General features: G+C 40.7%; 1 protein-coding gene across 3 annotated transcripts in view; it reads left to right on the top strand.

Annotated features, from left to right (window-relative positions):
- The first annotated feature begins 919 nt into the window (after positions 1-919).
- The window catches only part of PAM (peptidylglycine alpha-amidating monooxygenase), a 148252-nt gene continuing 122898 nt past the window's right edge, over positions 920-26273 (top strand). For 2 of the 3 annotated variants that reach the window (XM_067316624.1, XM_067316621.1), the window contains exon 1: positions 920-1007. The gene's annotated coding sequence lies outside the window, so the exon portion shown is untranslated. The remainder of the gene's footprint in view (positions 1008-26273) is intronic. The other variant, XM_067316626.1, reaches the window with a different exon arrangement.

The raw sequence follows: 26273 nt of genomic DNA, 5'->3' as shown, positions 1-26273 counted from the left end.
TAAAACCAAACCCCAAGCCCACTGATGTGCTCTAATTCAGGAAACGCGAACGGGCTTTCAAAAAGTGAATTCACACTGTTTGTACATCTGTCATTTTAAATGACTACAAAGAGTCCTCATAACGATAACACCTCTGGCTTTTGCAAAAATACGGAAATATCCATCATAGGCCTGATTACCCAAATCCGTTTCCACAATGCAGTCAGGAGATCTCCTTATAAAATAAGACATTACTTTAACCTGAAGGTGGCAGAATGATGTCTCACCAGATACTTTTACGTTTTAAAGCAGCGTGAGACAGTGCCCCACAAACAACAAACGCTGCAGTCCCACATCCCGGGGCCACAGCGCAAATTTGGGCCCGGACCCCACAGCGCCGGGCGCAGACGGACCACGCTGGGCACCGGGCTAGGGGAGCCACCCGCCTCCAGCTCCCGCCGCCGCGGGGCTGCTGCGGGCGCCCGGCGCCCCTCGCCGCGGCCTCCCGGGCCGGCCCGGGCTTCCCGCCTCGGCCAGGACCCGCCCGCAGCGCTGCCCGCACGAGCCGCAGCGCCCCGCCGGCCGGTAACGGCAGCCTCCCGCCGCGCCCAGGCTGCGCGGCGCGGCCCGGCCCCGCTCGCACCGGCCCTACGCGCTCGCTTCTCCCAGCGGCGTTTGCGGAGCGCGGCGCTGCCGCCGCATCGGCGGCCGCGCGGCCCCGCCGCGACCCGGCGCCGCGGCGCCCCCCGTGGCAGCCCGCTCCCCCCCGCCCGGGGGCAGCCAGCCCAGCGCCGCCCCGCGGGAGCAGCGCGCAGGCAGACGTGAAAGGCGCCTCGTCCCCGCGCGGGGCGGGGCGGGGCCGCCTCGGGGGCGGGGCCGGGGGCGGGCGGGCGCGGCGGCAGGAAGGGGGTCGCGGCGGCGCCAGCAGCAGCAGCGGCGCGGAGCGGAGCAGCGCAGTTCCGCCCGGCCCGCGGGGTCGCCGCCACCAGCGCCCAGGCAGCGCGGCGGGAGCCGGCGCGTTTCGCCCTGTGAGTTTCGCGCGCTGAGCCGTAGCCGCGGGGGTCCCGGCGCGGGGCGAGAGGGGGAGGAGGCGCGGGGCCCACCCCGGCCGCGGCCGCTCGGCGGTGCCGGGGCGGCGGTGGGCGCTCGCCTCGCCTCGCCTCGCCCGGGGCTGCGCTGCCCCCGTCCGGGCACGCGTCCCCGGCGCCGCTCTGCGCCGGCCGGGCTGCGCTCCCCGCGGCGCCGCCTCTCCGCTGCCGGGCGCCCGCCGCCGCCCGCGGGAGGGCTGCGCTGTCCCGCCGCGCGCCGCCGCCCCGCCGCAACTTTTCCGGGGCCGCGGCCGCTCCGCGCGAGTGTCCGCGCCGCGCTGCCGTGTCCGTGCCGCGGCCGCGGGGGAGGGCGCGGGGCCGCCCCCTGGCTGGCCGGGCGGGCGGCCGCGGCGCTGCGCTGCGCGCCCCGCGTGGGCGGCTCTCCGCGCGCTGCTCTCCGCGCCCTCCTGCCCGAGTTTCCCCGTGCGTGGCGCGGGCGCGGCTGGAGCCGCCAACGGCCGCGTGGGCGCGCGCCGGGCCGGGCCGGGCCGGGGGGGCCCGGGGGAGACGCGCCGGCACCGGCCGGTTCTGGGCGGCGATTGCTGCTCACCTGGGCGCCCGGCGCGGAAACCCGTCGGGTCCCGGCGCTCCCTTCCGCTTGGCTTCGGCCGCTCTGAGCGGTCGCGCCGCGGTTCCCGTTAGTCCCGTGCTTTCTTCTTCTTATTTCTTTATTTTTACTAAAGCGCTTGTGTTGGAGCTCCTAGGCTAGTTTTGCACGGCGTATGTTTCAGGTCAGATCTGTTTGCTAGGGCCTCACAACTCAGATTTGCGCCTGCTTCTGGGGGTGCCTGTTAACCGCCCGCTTGCCGGCGAGCGGCCGCGCTGTGGCAGTCGTCGCACAAGCCGGGGGCCCCCAGAGCGCCCCCGGTTTCCAGCGAGCTGCTGCGGTTCCCCCGGGGGCCACCGGCACGGCCCTGCCGAGCCGCTGCGTCCCTGCGCTGCGCCAAGGCCGCTCCGGACCGCTCCTGGGCTGGTCCCTGCTCTCTGGGCCCCGGCTCTGCGTGCGGAAAGTCGCTCCTGTAAACTAGGAGTGCTAACCCACTGTCTAAATACTAAACGTGTGGTATGGGCATGGAAGTCTTCTTATAAAAAGACGAGCTTTCTAGTATCTTGAGTCTGAAATCTTCTTCCCGTGATACCAGGTGTTACTTGATGATGTGTCACTTAGTATAAATAAGGCTTTTTATTTCCTGCCTAATTTGGAGTACTCCTATGTCTTTACAGGTATTGCAGTGTTAAAAGTGTCAATGGTAAATTCAGCTTTCAGAAGATTACAGTTCAATCCCAAAATCTAAACCAAACTTAACTTTTTTTTTAAGAAGACATATTTTAGACTTTTGTTTATATTTCTGTTTTGTACCCTGGGTCCAAAATCAGGAGATAGCTTTAAAGCCAACTTCAAAAGAAGATCAATGCATGTTTGGTAACCACTGCTTGCATAAGAAGTGGAAAGCAGGTTTATTCTAATGGTCGTGCCAGTTACTTTGACATAGTGTTCCTGTGGCAGGTGCTTCACTGGCGCAGGTGAAGCAGAGCGATCCTAGGAGCAAGGGATATCCAGCAGCCAAAAGCGGCTATGGGACGTGGAGGCCTTCCTGCTGCAGTAGGTCGTGGAGGCAGAGGTCTGCACAGGCCTTTGGCAGATCATCTCCGAGATCCATCCAAAATGCAAACCCACCTTCTCATTGCTTTGTTTGTTTGTTTCCTTGCAGAGTAAGATAACCTCCAACCTGCTGTGTGCCAAATAGGATACTAGATGATTGTATCTGCTCTTTTGGAAGTTATTTCCCTCTGTGTAGCTGACTTCACAAAATGCTCCGTTTGAGAGAAGTTCTCTTCTTGATTCCTTACCTAAAAATCCTAAGGGACTTTGGTGAAAAATACAAATGTATTAAAGACAGAAAATTATTTTTAGTGTACTCCTTCCATTTTACGTGTAGTCACAGCTCAAGGGGAGCCAAGAGTTAGAATTTGTTCTGAGTCCTTGTTCTACAAATTGGACATATCATTGTTATTGTGTTTTGAGAAAAAACATTGATATTTCTGTCAATGAAATATATTTTTAAATGTCATGTAGTAATATGCCACTCTTCCATTCAACACTTAATTGGAGCTAACCATCACTGATGATATTTGAGTTTAATAAAGGTCTTGGGATGCTTACATGGATAATAGTAATAGCCGCAATTACAGCTACTGATACAGAGACTTGAAAGGGATCACAAATCAAGCCAAACATGCTAGACAGGTGTTTCTGATTTGGAACTGAAAACAATTTATAACAATTAGGATTACATTTTTTCACAGAGTAGATCATAGCATATGTGCCTTTACAGATCTTGCATCTTCAGAAGGCTGTCTGGGGCCAGCTTCTGCCAGCCCGTGGTTGCTAGAATAGCTTAAGTCTGGTCCAGAATGACGGTTTGTATGTTTTGGGTCAAAGTAATCTGAATAATAATTAAAAAAAAAATCTTAGTTAAGGCATCATAGTGCAATTGAGTATAGAGCACTTCCAAGCATTCCAGTAGTATTCTCAAGTCCAACTCAAAACTGAAATTGCAGTTTCATTTTGAGAATAGCTACAAATACCGTCTTTTTTTAAAGCGACAAAAGAAACATTGGACAAACTCTAAATACCAAGCCTAGCTGAAGCTTTTCTTTTTCATGCTGCAGAACTTGGGTCAGTCAAATACAAGGTTTTCCCAGGGACAGAATTAAGTATAAGGTTGACTACAGAAAATTGCAATTTGAAAGGAGACAGAACTATTGAGACTTTTAATTTTTGTAGGCTAAGTCTCTGCCAAACTGTAGTTTTCCTTCTCTGATGTGTGTTGCATTATACTTTTTTTTTTTTTCCCCCCTTCGGTGACAATACATTAAACTTAAATGCTTTTGGCTGCTAAAAGAGAGTGAGGTTTTACATCTTTTTCTTTAATAAATAACCCCTTTCTCTTCTCCATGGTATGTGAAAGACTATTTCTAACGTCTTGTCAACCTTATGTATACTCACTTGATTCAGTTTTCTGCCAAAAGCTGAAGAAAGGAGAAGGTGTTACTTGTGTATTGCTCAGGGGTGTTAAAGGAAATTTAAACAAAATATTTTAGAATAATGATTCAACATCTTTATGCAGAAAGATCAAAAGTTTTATTTAACAATTCCTGAATCAATTTTTTTTTATATATATAATTTGTGGTTAAAACAAATACTTTAATCGGCTTTTGCATATTAGAAGTATGTGGGAATAAAAATGTGGAGACCCACTTTGTATGTAAGATTATGATTAAATTTTTGAAAGTAAAAGTTAAAATCAAGCAAGATTATGAGAAATAGGTTGTAGTCACATGGGCAAAGAACAAGTACTGACACAGAACCACAGTGTTTGTATAGATAGGGAGTATAATTCATGGTCAGTGCTAGTTTTTGAAACTTGATGTTCTCCAGGTATATATCCTGAATGGAATGTGCTGTGCTTTTGTGTTGAGAAACACAGGTGGCACGTAGGATGTATCTTCCTTTTTCTCTGTATGTGAAAATGTGAATGAATTGTAAAAGTAGCCTCTAGAAGGTTATGCATAGATTATACGTGAGGAGATGCCAAAAGAAAGAAAGTGTTTCTGATTTAATGACAAGGGGTAAACTGCCCAGCCTCTGTCTAAGGAAGAGGCTTAGCAGTCGTTAGATGGCAGAGCTCTCTGCAGCACTCATTGCACTGTGCATCCTTGTACTTACCATGGCTCTTACAGTGAGACATTTCCTCACACTGCCTCCATCCATCAATGTATTTCATTACTGTTAATCAAATATTTAATAAGAGGAATCCACAACTTGAGACAAGTAAAAAGTCTCAGTTTTGCAGAGACCAAAAGACAGAAATGATAATTTAGATGGCTTCTGTGTGGTAACAAGCTTCTTATGTTTTATGCAACAGATGTCACTAGGAAAACGTCTGTTTAAGATACCACGATTCTGCAACAGCCAAACAATGTGTTAACCAGATAAAAGTGGAACAGTTTGAAGTACAGCCACTCTTGTAGTAAAACTCAGTGCAATACTCTGTAGAAGGGAGGATGATTCTTACTTTGAACAAAACTGACTTCAGTTGCTCACATTTGTTATCTTATATTTCTTTCATCCTTTCACACTGATGCTTTAACACTCCTGTATTCACTAGTACCGGGACAGATGGGTGTCCCAGCAGTCTGGCCTGCGGCGATGAGGGGAGCAAGGGATGCTGGGTATCAAGTCCTCATCATGTCTCTTGGCTTCTTCACTGGTGATGATGCTGCGTGATCTCTGCTGCATTTGTGCGCTCTTTTGACAGGGAAGGCCCAGGGTGAGGTTGAGTCCTATTGCGTGTTTGTTGCTCCGCGTCTGTGGTGTGGTCTCAGTGCAGACAGCACTCCACCCGGTGCTGGGCAGGTTCTTTCTGTTATCAAACTTCTTTCTTGGATTTCATGGTTGTTCTTGGTCTTGTGATTTGCAGCACATTTGCCAGTCTCTTTAATCCTGCTCTGCTGTTTCTGCTTGTGCTTGTGCGTGTTCATGCTCCTGGTGTATACCAGTGAAATATTTACTTCATAATGCCTACAAAGGAAGGGTAGGGGAGTGGAAGGGAATGCCACATCTGAAGAGGTGGGTTGAATAAAAACGTTAGGGTTCCTAAAATGTGGTTTGCAGGTTGTGGGGTGTGTGTTTGTTTGGTTTTTGGTTTTTGTTGATCATCTTTTTGTCTTGGTCCCTAGTGTGTAGAGTTATTTAAGACAAAACTTAAAATGTTTGCTTCTGACACTCCTATTGGATATTGAAAGTGGCTTATTCATTCTCAGGATCTTATGTGTTAGTGTACTGCTCAGATCTCTCATGATTATGAACAAGAAGGTTTCTTAAAAGCGGAAATGTGTATATTGCATTTCAGATTCATAAAACTTTGCTTCTTTAGATGCAGTACTAAATTAACCTTGGAGGACTACTGTAAAACTATAGAAGATAATTTTTTTTATTTTGTTTTTTATCCTTTCCTGTCCCCCAGTGTAGGAGTGTTGTTGTTTTGGGTTTTTGTTTTTTTTTTTTCATTCCATGTGCATTTCATTTCTATTATAGGCCTGTAAATCATGTCTTTTGATCCTTATGATACCAGTCATGTTTCATCTTAAAAATCATGATCCATAGCCCACCCTTTCCAGCTTGTTTAAAAAAGCATCCTTCTAATTTCCGTCCTAAAATTATTTATGCTCTTCGTCTACTCATTTGCTCTTGTTTAATATCATCCTGTAGCTTAATTCTTTTTTTTTTTTTTCCTGTGATTGCTCTCAATAAATAAACCATGGTATGTACCAGTCACATTTACTCTTAGACTTTATATTGCTAGGCTAAACAAGCCTGGCTGTCTTAGCCTTGTTATATATTGAGAAAACTGAGAGCCTTTTGTAAGCTTGGTAGCCTTTTTTCTATTTCTTTCTTGTACACAGTGACTGGGGCTATACTTGATGTTATAGATGAATACAATGGCAATAGCATTACCAGACCCTTCATGAAGAGAGGTTGGAAATTACTAAACACACCTTACCATTGTTTTTTTTTTTCTTTTTTTTCTTTTTTTTTTTATTATTATGGCTCCATCATGCCATAACTATGATCATGGGATCACCAGATATGTCTGTTCTGCTGTTAAACTGGCAGCTAAGAACAGAAAATTCCTAGGTGTTTGACATCAATGTACCTATTTTTTAGTTTTTGTTGTTTTGATCCTCAAAATTACACACACGATATTCTGATCTTTCTGTGAATAGGTGATACCTACTCAGCTGTCCTTCAGCAGATCTTACATGTGCATTCTAGTATTCTGTGCCAGTTTCCTCTATAAAAATACTAAGGATCTATTTTTGAGTCTGTCTGTTAATGAAACTACCTCAAAAACTTCATTCATGATTGAATACTACCTGCAGTTGTCTTTGCTTTAACCAGTTTCATGCTGATTTTTGTACATCTTCTAATCCAGTTTCTTCTAGCTTAACTGATGATGTTCCATGGTGTAATATGTTAAAATATGTATTACCCCCAGACTGACTCACCTGCATTTTATTTTGTCTGGAGTAGGGGAGGGAAGAATCTTCTATTCCATCAAAGAGAGAGGTCATAATCTGCCAAGACAACCTGAGTAAATTCATGTTTCATCTCTTTTGCTACCCCGTTTTTCACTTACTTCAGAATCTGTTCCATTTTTCCTTCACTTTAAATCTGTTTTATTAAAAATGCCTTCAGTAAAACTAAAATGCACTCATGTGCAAGTGCATAGATATTAAATAGAAGTAGCTCTAAGGTACACTTCTAAATTTCAGAATGACTGTTAGTCTTGTGAACTTACAAAGGTTGTCTGATACTTCTCACAATAAGAATCTGAGGTCAGTTGCTTATAACTTTGTTAAATTTTAGGTATTGATGGTGAACTCTTCCATGTTAGGATTGAGGTATTGCTTTGCTGTGAAGAGAGTAGGCATGAGGGCTTTGACTAGAGGAGAAGCTGAGGAAAAAAGTAGTTGAGCTGAGGGGAAAAAAGAGGCCAGAGCTCAGCTGAGATGAAGGTAAGCCCACTGAAGTGATAAGACAGTGTGCAGAGCAATAAAACATCTGTAGATACTGTTGGGACGCAAGCCAGTGGGGATGTATGACCAGGAAGGGAGAAATGCTGTGAAGTCTGGGGACGGGCTGACAGGGAGAAAGATCAGGTGAGGAACTGGAATAGGAGGGTGAACTGGAATAGGAGAAGGATTTATATGGCCTATTGACCAAGCAATTAAAATGAAGGACTGGAGAGTGAAGATGAGGCTAACATGAGGTTAGTTAGAGGAGGGAATGTGAGTCAATAAGGACAGAGTGGGATGGGTCATGCGTCTACCCTGCACTGCAAGAAATGTGTCCTTTCATACCCTTTGTTACCAGGTATTTAAAAGTCCCACCTTTTGCACCTGCAGGTTATATCAGTAATTATTTGGTGCAATTGGATGCTCTGCTTTGAGGTGCATTGGTATATGCATTCAGAATCCACCATCATTGATATGCAATTACATTACCTTCTTTGTCTGTATCTCTCCAGGAAGCCACAGTATTTTCTTTTAGAAGCAGATACCCTTCTGTGATCTATGATTTCTCCACCTCCCCACCCTGCTTGAATCAACTGTACATGAACTACACCTTTATATCTTTTCAGATATTGAACTCCGTATTAGCCCAGTGTTTTATCCCCGTCACCAGTGCTTATTGCTGTGGGACTGTTTTTGATTCTGGAGTGCCAGTGATTATTTTGTTCCTTAAACTAACTTGATTAATAGAGGTCCTTTTCTCCTTGAAATAGTTTCTGGGTTACAGTCAGGGAATATTCTTAAAGCTGGATATTTCCAAGAGTGGAGGTAGGAACTTTATCATTTTTCAAATCAGACTTGTGTGGTTACAACAATCCCTTTAAAAAAAAAAAAAAATTAGAGTCTGTTTTAAATCGGCAGTACTCTGTTCCAGGCTTCTGTGTAAAACTCCTTGGTTTCCTGTGGATTATTTAAATTCGGATTTGTTGAATTCAGTTGGTTAAATCCTTTCACATACATGTTGTACCCTGAACTCAAGTTAAGGAGCTGGATTGCATGGTACTAAGAATCCCAATCGCATTATGGAAGAGATTAGGATTTCTGATCTTCTAATGTTTGTGGATTTTAATGCATCTTTCCCATCCTGCTTTTAAACAAAATAGCTTTTGTTTTTTGCCTGCTTACTGATGTTTGTGATGGAACAGTGTTAATGTATTTTGATCACAAAATTAGTGTTTTTTTTTAAGTATGTTAATATAGACTAGTCCTTTCAGAAGACCTTTCTGTGATGCCTAATTTTAGAGAACCTATCTAAAACATACCCTAGCTTTTATTACTTGTGACAGTTGATGAGAATGTTGGAGTCATATATTTCTTTCAGCAAAAATAGGCTTGCAAATCCAGTCTTTCTGATATTCTCGCCTTATAGAGGGATGGCTTTTTCTCCCTGTGAGAGTGAAGAATCACAGAATGGTTGATGTTGGAGATTGCCTAGTCCAACCCCCTACTTAAGGCAGGGTCACCCTGAGCAGGTTGCTCAGGGCTGTGCCCAGTTGAGTTTTGAGTATCTCTTAGGATGGAGGCTCAGTGCATCCTCTGGATAACCTGTTCCAATGATTGACCACCATCATAGTAAACAATCTTTTTCTTGCATTTAAATAAGACTTTCTGCATTTCAGTGTGTGCCCATTGCCTCTTGTCCTTTCACTAGACACTGCTAAGAAGAGTCTGGCTCTTCTTTATTCTCTCACCCCCATGAGATAGTTATACACATTGATAAGATCCCCCTGAGCCTGTTCTTCTCCAGGCTGAACAGTCCCAGCTCTCTCGGCCTTTCCCCATATGAGAGATGCTCCAGTCCCTTCACCATCTTTGTGGCCCTTTGCAGGACTTGGTCCAGTATATCCATGTCTCTCTTGAACTGGGGAGCCCAGAACTGGACCCTGCACTCAGGATGTATTTTGCCAGTGCTGAGTAGATAGGAAGGATCACCTTCCTCGACCTGCTGGCAATGCTCTTCCTCACGCAGCCCAGGAGGTTGTTCACCTTCTTTGCCGCAAGGGCGCGTTGCTGGCTCATGTTCAACTTGTCCCCCAGAACCCCTGGGGCCTTTTCTGCAAAGCTGCTCTCCGGCAGGTCAGCCCCTAGCCTGCACTGGTGCATGGGGTTGTGCCTCCCCAGGTGCAGGGCTTGGCATTTGAGCTTCGTGAGATTCCTGTCGGCCCATATCTCCAACCTGTCGAGGTCCCTCTGAGTGGCAGCACAACCATCCAGTCTGCTGCCTGCTCCTGCCAGTTTTGTGGCACTTGCAAACTTGCTGAGGGTGCACTTGGTTCTGTCGTCCAGGTTGTTAATGAAGACCTGGCCCCAGTACTCATCCCTGGGATCACCACTAGTGGCTGGCCTCCAGCTGGACTTTGTGCCACTCACCATAGCCCTTGGAGCCTGGAAATTCAGCCAGGCCACATCACCATCCATTTATGTAGTCTGTACTTTGTCAGTTTGTTTGTGAGGATGTCGTGAGACACTGTGTGAAATATGCATAGTTAGGTGATTTAGTCTACTTTTAATAAAGTTTCTCTGAAGCATTATTTATATGGTTATTCTGGAAGTTCATGGAAAAGGAGCATGCTTATCCAGGGGTTTTGAATGCATCTATTGCTGCACAGTAAAGGTCCAGCTCTAGCAATGCTTGATGTTTTTTTGCTGAAAATAACTCTGCAGGCCTAAAAACATGTTCCTTTAGGATGTGATCTCAAATTCTAAAGCGGGTTTAAATTGTTAGTTAATAAGGCCCAGTGATTTATGCAAAAATGCCTTCTATTTCCCATAAGAAATTGCCCATATAATTTACTCAGGAAGGGCAATTATCTTTCGTATTATCCATAACTCACAAGCTGTGGTGGTAGTGGCAGTGAGTTATTATGGTCTTTCCTTTGTGGAATGGACCTTAATAACTCTATCACGCCAAAGATGTTTTAAAGTTATGGATTGTACAAAAGAAAGATAATAACTCTTCTTGATGAGAATAATCTATATTTCTGTCTGTAAGCGCTCAGTAGTTCACAGCAGTGGGCACAAAGCAATCTCTTGTTTTGCTGTGAAATGGGGGGAAAATATCTGAACAGCACTTCTTTGGAATATAAACTTCATGCTTGCCTATGCTTACGTTTTTTAAGTTGCTTCATTTCTGGGATTGGTTTATTTATTTATTTTTTAAGTGTTTTATAGTTTAACATAATTCCAGGAGACAAAAGAATGGTTTGAGATTGTTCTTCTCTCTCTGCCTGTTTGAAAATGAATAATCATAATACTCTTACCTTAACAGATTTGCAAAACTAACTCTTAAATGAACTGGATCAGTACTTATATCCCACCTAATATGGCAATGCCTCTTTTTATTGTTGCTGTGGTTTTTTTTTTTTTTTTTTAAATGGGCAGATTTATGTGAATTTTGTTTACTTAAATTATTAACATTTTCAAGTAAGATGTGCTTATGTATTTTAATAATTGTAGCAAAATTATTTGAGCTGCTTGTGAAATAATGTAAATAACTGGGGTCCCAAGCATATAGATAGACAAATGCACTGAATTTCTAATCATATTTTTGAGGTAAGAATATGGATCTTAATGAAGGTGCAAAAGAAAAAAAAAAAGTAATTATTTTGGGGAATAGTTTTCTCATTTGTTTTTGCTTCTTTTTTGATTTTAAAATGTAAGCAGGAGTTCATGAGTGCAATATGCATAAATAGTATACATAGTTGATAGTGATTATACATGTGCAAGGTATAACACTTACATAATCTTTAAATGAGTGTGCAAGCTGATGTAATTCTAGCAGCTCACAGTTGCTGGTAGAATACTTGAGGATTATTGTACACGAGCGTCTAGAAGACCTGCCTTTCCTGTTTCTGTCCATGGTCTGACTTTATCTGGACCAGACACCTCATGGTTTGCTGGTGACTTCAATTTGAAATGGTTGGGCCAGAGTTTAAAGAGGAAAGAGAGTGTATGCCATTTTACAGAACAGGCTGGGGTTTTTATATACGTACATACATACATATGAAAAGGGTTCATTCAGGCTGATAGTCGTATCACTTTTGAAAGCAGAAATGCACGCTATGAGCATTTATCCATAGGTATTGTATGATGACAATGCCAATGCAGTTGCGACTCTGTCTAACCTGAAACAAAAGCAGTGATGACTAGATGCCGTGAAGTTGAGCATGTTGTACTGAAACTTTCTCACCTTTCTTTGTGGGGTGGAAAAAAAAAGATCATGCAGAAAGACATTGTATTAGTCTGCCTCAGTTTTGGTCCCTATTCTGCTCTTAGCCTGAGAAGTTTGATACCAACTTTTTTTTTTTTAAATACCCCATGGGATCTAGAATGACTGTTGCTTCTTTCTCACTGCTTTTCTCTAAAGTGATCTATTTCAACTTCAGAATAAATTGAATTAAACAAAGTGAATAGCTACCAGATCTTCTCTTTGGTTTTGCCCATGCCTTTTTATCATGGGATTACCAATATATTTAAATATTCAGAGTTGCTTTTTGAGACCCATTACTATTTTTATGTGGTCTTCAAAATACAGTTTTTGATTTGCAGGATAGACTTCAAACAGTAGTCTCAGTGTCACTTGATACAGCCTCAGGAAAAAATGCAAAGTATAAGGCTAATTGAAAAAGATAATGTAGTGTCATGTTAACTATATTATTATATCAAGCCATGTACTCTTGCTTCACTAATGATATGTTTCAGTGCAAAGGTGGGGGAATTGTGGTGAATTTGGTGATGATAAATTCAGTCCTTTCACCTGCCATAGTTTGCTTTTGAATCTAATCATAATGGAAACAGAATTGCATATTTATTACTCAGTCATGTTTTTATGGGTATGATCTGAACTAGCAACATATTAAGGAACTGGGAATGGTTTTTGGCCACGTGAGAAACTCAGATCAGTTTGTTAGATATACTTCTACCATTGTGATAACCTTGTCAGTCTTGTTCGTGCATTGTAGTAATGAGTCTTGGTGAGGTGTTGGCTTTTGCCATCCTGTGACCTTGTGGTAAAGCGATTCCATTGTTATCTAATGCAGCGAGGAGGTTGTCTCTCCATTTGATTACTTGCTATTATTTCTTCTGGTTCAGAAATGAATTGCAAGTATGATTTTTTTGACATGTCATCCCTTTAATGAAAAAAATAAAGGATTAGAAGCAATCTATTTTGGAAAAACTGTTTTGAAGTGATGTCTGTGCTTAACGTCAGACCACTGCTTGGTCATGGAAGAGGATCTTTGGTTTGTGAAAACGTCCTTGGTTCTTTGGTCATCCCAAAGCTATGGCTCTAGTTTGTACTGAGGTTTATCTTTATCCTGTTCTGACTGTTTGGGAGTGAATAATTAGCTCCTACATCAGTTTGCGTACTTTTTAGATAATAAAGTACTAGAAAACTTGCTGGTATTCATTGTGGATTCATTATGGGACTGTTTTATTCTTATTGTATTGTGTATCACAGCTTAGAGCTTCAGGAGGATACTTAAAAATTACCTTTTATTTGTTTCTTTTCCTTTAGGGTTTAAATAAGTATTTCTATGTAACAAACTTTCACTTTACTAAAAATATTCGCATACTTAAAAAAAAAAAGATTTTTATAGTGTTGTTGATATAAACTTGTTAGCTATGAAACACTTGCTGAGGTGACCCCATAACTCTAACTGCATTACAGTGCACTGTAGGTAGAAGATTTAGTGGCATATTTTTAAGAGGTATATAATTATGATTGCATGAACTTTTTTAAAGCTAATGTGGGATTTAAATGTTTATGAAGACTTTTAAACAAGTATGACCCATGAGAACTGTATCATTCAATCTGTGTTATACAAACTGTATTTGAATATAGTAGTTAAACTAAATATTCTTGTGGAATATGGATGGTTTTTGTTTGCTGTTTTTTTTCTAATTTCAGAGTAGTTGCCATTAGGGGTTTTTTTTTTTCTTTTTTTGCTAAGTTTCATTTATGTTCAAAATGGCCCAGCTCTAGATCCAGAAACTGTAACTAGGAAACCGATGTAACAAACATAATACATCTCGATCTTTGTAGGGAAAAGATGACAACTTTCATTACAAGTATTTATTACTATCTCTCATGTGTAAATAGTGTAAAATTAAGATAGGAAAAATTACTTTGCTAATGTAAAATGGTGACACTGGTGTTGTATCTCAAAGGTAATGTGAAATAAAGCTTCAGCATAGCATAGCAACATTAAGCAAGTGCTCCAAAATCTGCACTGGTGCTCAGACATCTTAGAAAATCTATACCAGGGTTTTTAGAGTTGCCACCATGTGCTCCTCACTTAGAGCTAAAAGTACTTTTTGTATGTGGAAGGTCCCTGTGGGTGAAGTAGCTGCCTTCTATTGTATTTGGTGTTGGAGCCTAGTAAAATGAAACCAAAATACCTTAGCTTGGGCAGCTATATTCCATTAATTTTATTAGTGTCAGTAGATCTGCCTGCTATCCCCCAGCTCCTAGTGCTCCGTAGCCTGGCAGTTCTGTAAGGCAGTGCCTTTGCTTTTTAGGATCCTGTATGACAGTAAGGACCAAAAGACTGAGGTGGTCCCAGAAAGCTTTTAAAATGAGTTCATATTAGAAAACAAGCTTTAACGAAGTATTAGCATGATTAAGTAAAAAAGCTTCAGAAACTGCAAACTGCAGATTTTCTTATAAATACAAAAGCACTGTCTAATAAAGTGCTCAAGATGACCTATGTAAAATACTGCACATATAGTACTTTCCTAATGTCAAGCTAAAGGGTCTTCTGAAAATAACTTGCAAACAAAAGGAATTAATGGTTTACTTAACCCAAACCTAACTCTTTATTTGCATAAGTGCAGTTTCCTGTCATCTTCAGGCAATTTGCAGGGTTTTTTTACTTATAAATAATATTCTTGAAATATTTAGTTACTGTATTTGACCTCTTTTACTCCAGATTCTGTTTTGACTGCCCATTTAGCAGGTATGTTTGTACTTATGTATGTATTCATGTTTGTACTGTATTTATGTTTGTATTGAAAATGGCTTCAAAATGGGCTATAAAGAATTATCTAATTATACTTCTTTTAGAATTTCTATTCACTGTGGAATATAATACAAGTTTCTCACAGTTCACATTTCTTGGGATGTTAGCAGCTTCAGCTGTAAGATACTCTCTGTAGTTACTCAGGTATATTGGTAAACTTGGACAAATGTCCAGCTTTAAAGCACTTTTGTTCTTAAAGTTGTTGATGCTGTCAAGATCTTTTTGGCAAGAACTTAATGAACCCTGTGGCTGCGGGCAAAGTTGCCTGTTGTTTCCTGTCTCTGTTGCTCCTGATCCTCATCTTGCTCTGTAGCTCTTAGCCAGGCTGTCCTTTCCTATATCTTGTCCTGTCTTCTCTGTTTAACCAGTCCTGATTTCTCGTTTCTTCAACTATTGATGTGGCCCTACCACCACCACCTCTATCTAGTCTGACAGTTGTCCCCTCTGATTTGAAGTTTGAGCATCTCTCCTGTGTTACTCTGGCAAAGAAGTTACTGAAAATTACAGGAAAGAAGATTTTCCTGCTTTCAATTCAGATACCTGGCTCTGGAACCTGATCTTGTCTCTTCAGAGCCTTTTATCTCAATCAAATGTGAGTATTTCCTGGTGGGAAGACAGAAGTGCTAGAGTGACAACACTGTCTCAGTCCTCAAGTATGAGAATGTTAGAGCTGTTACAGTTGATGCCACTGCTTCTCCTGTCCCTTTCAAAAAAATTGCTTATCAGTAAAGAATATTGCCAGAGGATGACGACATTACTTTACTGCTTTGCTGAGAAATTTTTCTTTTAGTTTTTTCTTTCTTTCTTGAGATTTTTAAAAATAACTCCCAACCTGATAGTTATTTTCAAAATATTAATTCAAAACAGTTGCTTACTTAAAATTGGCTTTTGAAGTTGGGCTGCTTTTCTGTAGCTTTGTTGTTGTTGTTTTCTACTCTGTTTATAATTCATGAGTTTTGTGTGCTCTTTTACACTTGATTTACTTTTATGATGTGGTATTTTCATTTAATTCCAAGCATTTTTTCATTAAGCAACTGAATTAGGGAAATAAACACTGAAGTATTGCCTTACTGAAACTTGGAAGCCTTTTGAAAACTGTGTACTCTTTATTTAGACTGACTTGAACTTTCAAATTTCTGTTCTTATTAGATACTTTGGGGAGCAAGTTTTTCCAAAGAATGGAATATGTTTTCCAGTGATATGCAAGATTTATTTTCTCGGTCAGTGCTGAGAAGCTGTATGTACAACAAGGCTCTGTCTCTATAGTTACTGTGTTGTTTTTTTTCTTTTTTTCTTTTTCTTTTTTCCCCTGTAAGCATTAAGGTCCTTTCTTGGAGGATCTTCTAATTATGAAGATGTCCCTCCATGTCTTATTTCATCTTCTATCCCTGTCAAGATATCTTGACTCAAATGCCAACAGGTTTGTTGGGGAAAAGTTATTGAATTAGTGTATATATAGTAATTGAATATATATGGTTTCTTTTCGATTAATTTTTTCAAATATTATATATTCAGTTGTTACCAAGTACCTACTGAATCATTGCCCTTGAAACTGGTCTTTGAGGTAAGATCTTTGTCATTAAGCAATACAGTCTTTGGGATATGAGTTTTGTTAGAGGTTGATTATTTGTTTATTTTTTCATGAATAAATAGTAGTTCTCAAGGGCAGGAATTTATCACCTTCTGCCCTTGATATACATTGCAAGTTGAAATTTCACTTTGAGATGCATTGGCATAGTCACTTCCTCTAAAGCTGACCTACTGTGTTTTACTGCTGCATCACCACTTCAGTGAAATCAAAGTCTGTGAACAATTCTGTCCATCATTTACCGCGAACATGGCTTGTTTCTTTTAAAATCTTGATGGACTATCACTTAAACTTCAATATATGGTATTAAAAATAATTTGGATAATCCATGTTGTTTACATTTGCTGTGTGTATTGGTTTTAGGACAAAATAGTTCAGTGTTTCCTGATTGTGTTAGCACACACGCATCCTGTATTTGAAAATACCTGCTGAAAGATAAAGTGGCCATTAGTTTTCTTTAATATGATGTCGTCGTTGTTCCCCCCATTTTCTAATATAGAAAGAGGCCAAAGATTGGTTCAAGTAGGACTCTAGGGTTAATTATTTGCCTGTTTTTGTGGACATCAGGCATTTTATGCAATCATTGAACAGGCTTTATTTATTTTGGCGGCAGCTGCCGCCGTTACCAGTATCAGCTCCTGCTCTGGGTTAGCATGCTTATTTCTAATGTGTGAGGGAGTACGGCTGCAGTCAGCTGTCTGCCTTGCAGCAGACTCTTTTGCCTGTCAATCCGGTGTTGATCTGACAATGGAAGAATATGCTTTTAAAGAAAATGTGATAGTTAGGCCAAGGCACATGTCCTAGGCAGGTGGATAGGCAGTTATTTCAATGCCTGCAGCTCTTGTCAGCTGCATTTTTACACAGATAACTGAGTTGCTCCTTGCCTACTCTTCAGTTTCAAATATAAACTCTGTATGTACTCAAAGAATGTCCTCTGAGCCCAATTAAAACAAATACTGTTACACTCTGGATTTATATCTTTGACATAACATAGCTTCCAAAAAAGGGCAATAATACAGATTCTGTAAAAGAGCAAACTAGATCTTGTCTTAAAACAATTCTAGCATCTTGCATATCTGGATCCTCTGAGGCTGTTGCCCTTGCTGTACAACAAGCTGTCAGGATTTTTTTTCATGCTCTTAAATTTTAAGGTGTCTGTAGCAAATCCTAACTGTTCTAACCTTCACTGAACTCTACCCTAAGTCATTCCCTCCTTTCAGAGGAGGACTAGAGGGAAGTAGATTGTTTCAGTTTAATCAAACAATATCAGACAGAGTTAGGCCTGGGGTATCCAACTTTGACTAAGACATTTTTGACTCATTTACAAGCCACAGCAGTACTTTCAGTAGTGAAGCCTGTCATGTACCTGTATTGAGAAAAATAACTTTTTTGCTAGGTAGTAAAATGAAACTTTTAACAGCTATGTAAAATAAAAAGCAGTTGTGCTGCACTGCAGATGTGAAGAATATGATGCACCTAGTAGGTGCATGCTGTGCTGCTGCTTTCACATGTTTTTCATTTGTATCAAACTATATATGTCAGTTTGTCCTGGGTGAGTTTTTCTGATCATGTTAAACTGTCCTTTCCTTGATCCCTTTGGTCTTGCTAAATAAAATCTTAATGCATATCTATCTGTAATAATTTTGAAGTTCATTTTCTAGGCCAATTGCAGCATCTGCATAGGCAGTACTCATGTTTTTGGGGCTCCCTTGAGCACTGTGTTGACGTGGCAGCATCAGATCAGCATAAATGCTGAAACGTTCCTGTGATGAGGTATTTGGGTGTTGGTGTGGCATGTGCCGCTTGAAGAAATGCCTCAAGCATTGTCCTCCTTTCCCTGAGCAGGAGATAACGACGGCCTGCACAGTAAGTTCTGTCTTTGCTCCAGTGTCAGGGGAGGTGTTCAGCAGCGGCTGTACAGCACTGCCTGACGGGGCTGCTCTTCTGCTCTAAAACAACACCAAAATACGATTTATTAGACTACATCTGCTAGCTTATGTTGTATGTCTGGCTCGTTGTGTGTGTTCCCCCCCCCCCCCCCCCCCGAAACAGTCTGTGATTCCTGATAATCTTTAGGAGCTGTAGCATTATATCCTCTGTTTGTCCTTTTGAGAACTCTTTGCTGTTTCTTGGTGAAACTTGTATTGATTGCTACAGGAGGCTTTCTGTTTTTATTTAAACCAGTATTAAGGACAAGAGTTGCATATGCTACTAGTAGACAGGGATTTACGATTATAACAGATAACAGAGAGGATCTCTTAATAGTCTTGCATGCAGATAAGCAAAAGGGTGCTTTGCTTGATGACCTGTTTCACTCCTGCTTCTTAATTTTCCATATGCTCTGTCTTTTCAATTTACTTTTAAGAAAATCTTTTTACTAATTTTCTTAACTCTTCCGCATGTTGCCAAAAAGCTCCAGTTAAGCAACAAATCTCATCAGAAGCAATCTTCTAAATGTTCTGTACTCTGACACAGAATTATAATTTCATGTTCTTTGTGTCTACCTAGATTCTTATGCATATGGCAAAGTAAACTACAGTAAAACATGACACAGTGACAAATGGGTCTTCTTTGATTTTTATATCTGTTTTTTTCTGTTAACTAGCCTTTTGAGGGGTAAATGTTGTAGGTATTGTTCTTGTGTCTGTTTTGTGGAGATCTCTGCTGTACCTTTGTGCTCTCATGTCATTATTTGTGGTTATGTACAAATCCCGTATTTGAATTGACTAATTCAAGCATGCCTGTCCTCTTTTAATAAATTTGGTCACTGTGAGTCATCGTTAAACAAAAATAAGCCTTTCAACACAGTCTGTGTTTGCTCACCTGTAGGGCCAGAATGGAAAAGCAAATGGCTGTGTAAGGTGCTCATTTCACCAAGAAGTGTGCCTCAGTTGGGCTACCAGAGCAGAGGCAGTGCTGCTCGCTTTGCTGAGCTTGCCCACGAGGTCTTCTGGAAACGTTCTCTCACCTTCCCACCCTAATTAAACAATAAATGTTCCTTAATCAGAATTTACCTTTCATTTTTCTGTGTTTAAAAAAAAAAAAAAAAAGTAGGAAATAGTGCAAAATACAGACATAACATGCTCCATGTTTAAAATATCCAGTGGAGAGATTTGCCAGTGGTAAAGTGCTATGAAACAACAAATCTCTTCAGCATAAATATAGGTATTCTAATCCCTTTTAACATCTCTCTCTCTCTGTCTTCTCTTGGTTACAGAAAATAAATTGTAATTGCCATGTGAAATTCTTACTTTTCTCTTCAGTTCGATGTTCCTTATCTGGAAAAATAACCCTCAGAGTTTGGGACAGTGGCTCTCTTATTAGTGTTTGATCGTGATAGTGTTTGCAGCCAGGAACATCTATAGCAAGCAGGTAACTCGTGTGCCACAAGCAGGCTGAAGGCTCTGAATGCTTTCCATCCTAAATTCATTTTGCTCTGATGAAAGCTAGAGTCACCTGTAAGTGTGGTTGCCTGGTTCTAGAGAGAAACTTTCAATTTCTGACTTGCAGAAACAATGTATGGTGTTGTTACAGACCTTTTTGAGATCTCGAAGCAGTGTAAGATCCAGCATGCTCCTTGAAATGGAAGTGGTGTTAAAATATTGGGGGACAGTGGAGTGGAATGAGGAATCTACAAGAATAGATGCTTGGTTTTCTCTAGCATCCTGCTGATGCTTGGTGCACCTACGTCAGCTCTCATGCCAGTAAAGCAGCAAAGACGGACTGGCATTCAATGACTGAGGGGTAACCCTATTTTAGGGCAAAGCAGGAAATCTTGCTGTGAATATTTGATGAAAAGCTGTGTTGTCACTGCCAGTGGCAGGGCTGTGGACGCTATCTAATAGTTAAGTGTGCATATATATAAAATCAAACCTGGGGGTTTAGAGGAGAATAACATGCATTTTTTAATGTCTCTGGGGGGAGCAGTTGGACAGAGCAACACTAGGATTTTTAGATAATGGAAAATTGGGATTTACTTTGGAATTTTTGTCTGAAATGCAGAAATGCAAAATGAAATGAAGTTTGAACTGTAGTACTCTTGGTATATGCATTGCTTTTTAATCTCAGACAATGTAATGTGAACTGCTTCACCTTTCCAAATGTAACTAGATAGTACTGTGTGCATTGGCATTCCTTTTAAAGAAATAATTTAGAAAATATGAGAAGTAATCTCTTCTACTGCTTGTATGCTTCAAGGATCAAGGATATTTACAAGCAGTAAAATACATGTGGGTGTTGTAGTACTGTATTTACATGGCAACTTTAATCTTCAGAGCTATGCTTGAACTGTGTTACTGAGCATCTCTTGCATTTTTTCAAGTATTCATATATTAATTCAAGTGTCTGGGTGCACCCTGTTTGTAAATACGTTACACCATAACTGTTTTAGAAACAGTAGTACAGTTTTGTGTCTTTCTGATTTTTCATTTTTTGTAACTAATCTCTGGGTATTGCATAAAGCAAATGTGTTTAGGCAGGAGTCTTTCTAAGCAGAATTATAATTAAAAATGCATAGATTTAGAAAAATACATTATATTTCAAGTGTTTCAGCAAAAAAAGGATTGGGTAGCTACAGACAGAGCCTGTTGAAAACAGAGTTGTGCTCTCTGGATGTGGTCTGCAAAAAAAAATAAAAAGCTGTGTCAGCATTCTGCTATTATGATACTTCAGTGAACGCCTTCTAGGACTACCCAGTTCATAATGTTCTTGAAGTGGCCTGGTGCCAAATAAGAACCAGATTTGCTTAGGTTTGGTAGTAGAACCAGATGCTTGCCCTGAAGCTTGCTGATTGTGTTATTTACATATATCCGTGTACCATGCTATGGGCAAGCTTAGGAATCTCCCCAATAGAGCAGGGAGTTGCTGCTTGAGGGTTCTTCCCTTCCTTTTTGCCACAAGTGGTGGTGGTGGTAAGAATCCCAGCACTTTTTTGGAAACCTGTTATTGCTATGGAGACCTAGAGAAACCCTTCAGTAGAAGATAAGCCTGTATAAAATAAAGCATAATGATCTGCTAGTTCAAACTATTTTCTAATTGAATTTTCTATCAATAATCCCTTATATACCATCATGCTAATAGTATTTTTTTCACATAATACAAATTTATTGCTTCCTGTTTAAACAAATAACTATGTAATTCTTGTCAGTGGTATTTTAATTATTGCACAGTGTTAACATGGTGAATGTTTCCACTTTATAAGCTGGTAGATTCTACAGATTTTCGTGCACCAGTGCATGAAGTGGCTTAGGCTCAGATTTCGGTATGGATGAGGGTAAGAGTTGTTGAAAATACCTGGATAAACAGTGGTAAATTTTGTGCCCATCCTCCACCTCTTTTATAGAAATTTGGAATGGGAAAGAGGTGTGTGAAGTAAATGGGAGCAAATAACTTGAAATGACTTTAATATGAACAGAACTTCAGAATATGCTGTCATTGCTTAAACTACTGCTGTTTCTTTTCATTCTTTATATTGCCACAGAATGAGATTTTTTGGAGGGGGAGGAGAGAATCAAGGAGAAGTAATCTTAGAAGTATGAATAAGAGCATATGAGGAGACCATTATATGTGTCTGCAAAAACAAAACCAAGTTCGTTCTTATATACACTAACCATAACTTTTCAATACTTGACTCTTTGACCTTAAAAATCTATGTGCTGCTGTTTTCTGTCTTAATTTGCAAGTGCTGTTTTAGCATATGCTGATATCTTGACCCTGTGCCTGTTGTCATAGTCTAAAATCTAAAATAATGTGACTGCTTAGTGTGTGGTGTGTTTTTGTTGTTTGTTTGTTTTTGAATCTTGGAACCCATATCTTATTCAGCTCAAATCAAGCCTCTAAGAAGCGTGTAAAGCTTCCATTAGGCTTATAACTTGACCTAAATTGAGTGGATTTTTGTCCAGATTTCACATTGTATAAGCATCGTATAAGCAGGTGCTGTTGCCTGACAGTACGAACTTCCTATAGCAAATGAAGCTTCTGTGCAAAGAATGAACAAGCTAGCCTTTCCTCTTATTTTTCTTTTAAAGCAATCGAGTGAGCTTGAGATGGAAGAGGAAGTTGTGGAACTTGCCCAAAGAAATACTTTCTTTTGAGGTACAACTTGAAGAAACTGAGACAGTCATTTGACTGCTAAATCAAGACCTCTGAAGTGATGGATAGGAGTATTAGAGAGGTCTGATGCTGTTTGTTCTGGACTGTTATATTCCTTCTCTTCCCAAGACTGAAAGATGATGGTGGGAAAGGTGTTTTGGATAAATGCCCCTTTAAAAGCTATATGTGTCATGTAGCAACTTAAGATTGTAAAGGTTTTCTTTTTCTTTCTTTCTTTTGTAACTATATTTTCAACTTTGTAGTCAAAAGATTAATGCTTCACTTCTGCTAGAATAACTTTTTATGTTTGGCTTCAGGCTGGTCTGGGTAGGGGGTTGTTGTTGTTGTTGTGGTTTGTTGTTTTTAATTCACTTGAAAAGGAATTGGCAATGGCATACACCTTTATATCTTCCACACCTTGACTTTAGAAGAAGTTTCACTGATATGTGCCACTGATAGAAAGACATAAAAACTTCGGTCATTAGATACTTCTAAATTATCACTGTGTAGGTGGTGGTGAAAATTTGAGGCAGAGCCATTTGTTTACGGCAGCTCCTTGTTCATAATCTCAATTGTTCTGTCAAAGGTGTTGCAAACTCCCACCTGATAGCATATTGCCTTGGTGCAGTAGCTAAGATAAAAAGGCTAAATAGGATGAAAGAAAACATAAAGAGGAAAGAAAGCGCCAATAATGAAACAATTGTGATATTTATTCATGAAGTGAGAGGACTGGGTTGAAGAGAAGGCAAGGAAGAAAGCAAGGGATTATGCCAAATTTGGAAGTAAAAAGGAAAGTGTTGAGGAAAAACTTGCTATCCATTTCAGATGATCAGAACAAAATTGTGCTATCAACACAGAAACATGTAGATGAATAATAGTTTAAAAGTTCCTGAAATGTAAAAAAAATATAAATGCTGGATCTGTTAAAGATTCTTTCTGTTTTTTTTTTTTTTCTGAAAAATACTGTGTACATTCTTATACTAGAAGTAATTCTTGTGCTTCACATCATATCATACTCTTTGTGGCTTATGTCCATAACTACCTTGTCAAGGAAGTTGGCCAACAAAATGGAAAGAGCGCTTTCTGTCACTGGCAGCACAGTACTGTGGCTGTTTTGGTTTCTGGGCACCTTTACAAGAGTCATCTAGATTTTTCTGTTAGCTTTTTATGTCATTCTGTAAAGGTGGAGTTGGAGGGGGTAAAACAGTTGTACAGCTTTCTCCTTCTGTTTAGCTGCTGTCTGTCTCTGTATGCCTACAGAAATGAGTGCTCTTGGGTCCTAGTAACTATCTCAACAGAAAAGCAAAAAAACCCAAAAAGCAAAAAAGAGAAAAAAACCCAACTATCTGTGGCTTACTACATTGTTGCTGTTGGAGGGAACATATTTGAGAATATATACAACTTTAAGATAATGAGTTTTCCAATTGTGTTTTATTTCTGTTCTTTGCTTTTTTTCCCCCCTTCCTAGTACGTGCATATTGTATGCATAGCAGCAAAGAGTTTGATGGAGAGCAATACTTTCGTCTGTACCTTAGATCAGTGGTTTCAAAACCCACAATCTGTGCAGAGAGTTTGCAGGAAGTTTGCTATGAAAAGCAGCCTGTGTATGTGAAATTTCTGAAGGGATCTGCCCTTTTATTTGAAAAGGAGCCACCCAGTTTTTAAAAACAGATGTGCAAAACTTAGTCTGTGATGTTTGTCATCTTGATTGGCAATTAGTTCTGGAAGTGGAGAGGGAAGGTAGAGAGGAATGGATGGACGGACAAATTGAAATAGATGGAGGGTGAGGCTTAACAGCCTTCTCAATCCACCATGCCGTGATCAGAACCTTCCAGCTACTTATGGAAAATAGTTTCTCCTTCACGAGTACTTGACCCTGTGTTAGAATTGAAACTATGCTATTCATCTACGCAGCCTTTTTGTGGCAGCCCTTCTAGATATTCCAGGCTGTGGGAATCCTAACTAACAACATATGTGTACAATCTCTGTGTGTTGGTAGGAAGCTGGCATCAGCCTCCCACATGGGAGGTGGTTTACATTTCAGTAGGAAGAAACGGATATTTTTGCACAGACAGACTGCAATCTAAACAGAAGCTTGGGCATTTTTATCAGCCACTTGTGCTTGATACCAAGCAGTAATGGTGCACGTGGATGTCAAGCTGCTGGCCATACATATGCTTCCGCATGGTGTGCTAAGGGGTATGATCCCAGGCTCTCCCTGGTATGGTATTCAAGAGCTGGTGTTCCAGAATAGACCTATGAACTAGTGCTTCCTTGGAATGGGTTTTCCAGTCAAGATTTTTAGGCCTCTAAGTATTCTGAAAAACTAATGGTGGTACAATAACAATACTCATGCAACATTTAACATATTTACGTGACACTGAGGACTGCCTTCATTTTTTAGTAAACATCTAACACCTGTGGGGAAAGGGAGGTTAGGATTAGATAGAAATAGAAACTGTTAACAATTTTCCAATAGTCTGATCTGTAAGGGCAAAATAAAGTTAATTTAATATTTCTAACTTGCAGTTTTGAGCCAAAAGCAATAAATGAAATGTTTGACCCTGTCTTTTCTGTGGAGAATAGTAATGCATCTTTTAAAAGGATTGTTAATTGATCATATCTGCTTAAGCAGAGCATTAGCTTGGGAAATGGCAGGTAAGGGGAACTTGAGTGCTCAGAAAATTCAAAAGGGTGCCTGCTTCATTGTTCTGGCATTTGTATTGTATTTGTATTAAAGCCGTAAAACTGACTGCAGTTCACAGTAATGCTTATCACAGTTAAGGCAAATCTACAGAAAGTGATTTCTTCCTTCCTGTCACCCAAGAAAAAGCCCAAGTGTCCATAACAAAAAACTAAAATGAATGTGATTTGAGGGGTTTCCTCTTGCCTTCCCTCCCCCTGCCCCCATCCCTCACCTGTCTGTTTTGTTTTTATGTAATTTTGTTTTGGCTGTTAGTCATGTGGTTATTTTCAGTTTTGAAGAACTGAATAAATCCCAGGTGAGCTATTTGTATGCAAAATGAAGAGATGATATTGAAGTTTTCTTAAAATTTTAGCCAAAACTTGTTGATAAATCCAAAGTATAGCTGTATATCTCACTACTCATAATATTTACTTGAGCTTTGTCCTTCGTAAGTGATGCACTGGCAGATAGTCATCAAAGCTGAGAGACATGTGACGCTTGGATAAATATGAGATGGCCTAAAGATTTTATAGCATGTCTGTTTATACTCTGCCTGACCACTGGTATTGGACTTCAGTTTGTTGTGATCAGTCTATAGACCCTCCAGTATAGAAGTGCACCCTGTACTTAAAACAATGCTGTTACTTGAAGAAAGGAGCGTCTTCCTTAATGCAATGATATCAATATGTGCAAACAGAGGAAACAAAATGTGAATGCTTATAAAATTTCTACCTGACAGTATTATTTCTTGACCTGTGACTTCTGGCAGAGCTTGCAGGTGTCAGGAAATATCAGTAATGGATTCAGGCCGTGACACTTGTCACTTTAAAAAGTCACATCACAATTAATAGATTGGGGGTTCATTGAGTTCTTTGTGCACAGTGTCACACTTGGTGCTTCTGTGACAACCTTCATTTCCTACTTAGCAAATCGAAGCCCGGTAGCTGGAGCCTCAGGAAGTTGTTAAAGCAATTAAAGGCTCCTCTCTGAGCACATTGCATGGTTACCATAGTATCCTTTGCCTCCGAGTCTTTCCCACTGATGTCAGTATGCATATAGGGGTTATTCAGAGCCTCTGCATGGAGATGATTCAGCCCTTGCTTGGGATCATAAGCTTCTCTCCATATGTTCTGTTGTCTCGTATAGTTTTAGAGGCTCATGAGGCTGGAGGGTAAGTGGTTTTT

This window comes from Apteryx mantelli, chromosome Z (genome assembly GCF_036417845.1).
Source record: "Apteryx mantelli isolate bAptMan1 chromosome Z, bAptMan1.hap1, whole genome shotgun sequence".
NCBI classification, from domain to species: Eukaryota; Metazoa; Chordata; class Aves; order Apterygiformes; family Apterygidae; genus Apteryx; species Apteryx mantelli.
Note: the sequence above shows the minus strand (reverse complement) of the source record. Positions and strands in the feature narration are given on the sequence as shown.